This window comes from Octopus bimaculoides, chromosome 20, assembly GCF_001194135.2.
Source record: "Octopus bimaculoides isolate UCB-OBI-ISO-001 chromosome 20, ASM119413v2, whole genome shotgun sequence".
NCBI lineage: Eukaryota > Metazoa > Mollusca > Cephalopoda > Octopoda > Octopodidae > Octopus > Octopus bimaculoides.
In genome coordinates, this window is record NC_069000.1 from 38,242,309 (window position 1) to 38,244,579 (window position 2,271).

A 2,271-nucleotide genomic window follows, 5' to 3' on the forward strand; every position below is an offset into this window, starting at 1 on the left:
TATATATATATATATATATATGTATATACAGGGAGAGAGAGATAATATATATATATAGCGTCTGTTGCCATTAACAGCCGACGAGAATGTATCGTAGCTCTTCGCTCCGATATTCGAAACTCCGAGTACTATAGTGACAAGCTTTTACTGTTTCTTCTAAATTATACCACACACACACACACACACACATATATTTACAAAAAATTCATTGACATACACGTATGTTTGTCGTGTTTTTCCCGCCCTCGCCGTTTGATAACCGATGTGGATTTTCTGGGTTAACAGTATAGCTGTTCGGCAAAGGGAACCGATAGAATAAGTACAAAACTTGAGAATAACTTTCGATTAAACCCTAACTGAAGCAGGCAAAAGATAATGCATGTATATACTTGCATACATACATGTATGTATGTATGTATGTATGTATGTATGTATGTATGTATGTATGTGTGTGCGTGCGTGTGTGTTTGTGTGTGTGTGTGTGTGTATACGCAAGGACCAAACTTGCATCAACGTTGTTTGTCAAGCGAATTTATTGGAAGATTATAAGCGATGAAAATAAATGTCCAATAATTCAAGCCATAATTAAGGTGAGTTTTGTTATCTTTCACTAATAATCGCTAATCCTTACACATAAATAATTATTGAAATCTCCGCTGCTTAGAAGAAATTGCTTTCGCGTCGCACTCTGAACTGAAGATAGGATTTCCTATGATTGTGTAAACGCTGGTCAAAGGATAACAGATTCTTGACCTTTTTCTAATTTGTTCAGAAGCCTCTTTCGGCCCCATTAAAATCTTTAACTTTTTACTTGTTTCAGTCATTAGACTGTGGCCATGCTGGTGCACCCCTTGAGGATTTTTGTCAAATAGATCAACCATTGTACCTATTTTTTAAGCCTGATACTTATTCTGTGGATTTATTTTGCCGAACTGCTAGGCTACAGGTACATAAACACACCAAGACCGGTTATCAAGCAGTGGTGATGCGGCAAACACAAACACAAAGATACATATATAGATACATATACGTATGTAAATATATATGAGACGGGATTCTTTCAGTTTCCTTATTTCTTTACTGCCCTCAAGGGGCTACACACAGAGGGGACAAATAAGGACAGACAAACGGATTAAGTCGATTATATTGACCCCAGTGCGTATCTGGTACTTATTTAATCGATCCCGAAAGGATGAAAGGCAAAGTCGACCTCGGCGGAATTTGAACTCAGAACGTAGCGGCAGACGAAATACGGCTAATCATTTCGCCCTGCGTGCTAACGTTTCTGCCAGTTCGCCGCTTCTTTCAGTTTCCGTCTACCAAATCCACTCACACGCAATGAGACTGAACCTGTAACTATGTGGTTAGGAAACAAACTTCTTACCACACAGCTACACCAGTACTTTAATGTGAACGTTTCTCGAACATCTCCTCGGTCTTTGTGTGTTTGTATGTGTTTTCTACACGTGTGTTTGTGTATGTATAGACGCTCGTGTACTGACATGTGCTTAGACTTAAACACACAAATATACTCCGGATAAATACATTTAAAAAAAAAAGAACGTTTGTATAGTAAGCCGAAAATATTAACGATATTGATTTCCACTGATGGTATATATGGGTCATGACTATACAATTAGAATACTTTAAATATACAAAATAGATAGAGTCGTACTACATATAACTATTATCACTGTCTTATTATAACTGCAAAATATTTTACTTTGTACCACGAATAACATTCAATCGTTTATGTGCTGCGTGTGTTTGAATTATTTCTCTATAAACTATATGTAAACTACATATATATTCTATTGAAAAACCTTATCTGGACGTCAAAGAAACATATTTCTGTTCAGATGGCGTATTGGCTTTTGGCTTTAACACATAAAGCGCGACTGGTCACGATCGTGGCTGTCAGGCACAGGTCGACAGGCCACGATTGTGGCCCAAATAGATGCATTTAATTTATGAGCGTTTGTTGATGTCTAATGGCACTCAAACATTCCGATACCTCCTAGAATGCAAGAGGATTAATAGTTCAAGTAATGACTTTTCAGATGATGTAAAACTTGCCACCATTTTACACTAAAAAGGTATTTTAACCATTTTTTTGTTTCTTACGTGTGCATGGTAGTCTCATTTTCATAAAATGTGCTCAGCTGTCCATGCTATGTAAGTGCAAATCCCAGTGCTTTATGCATTAAAGCGGCGGGCAAGCAGAATTGTTAGCACGCCGGTCAAAATGCTTAGCGACATTTCATCCATCTT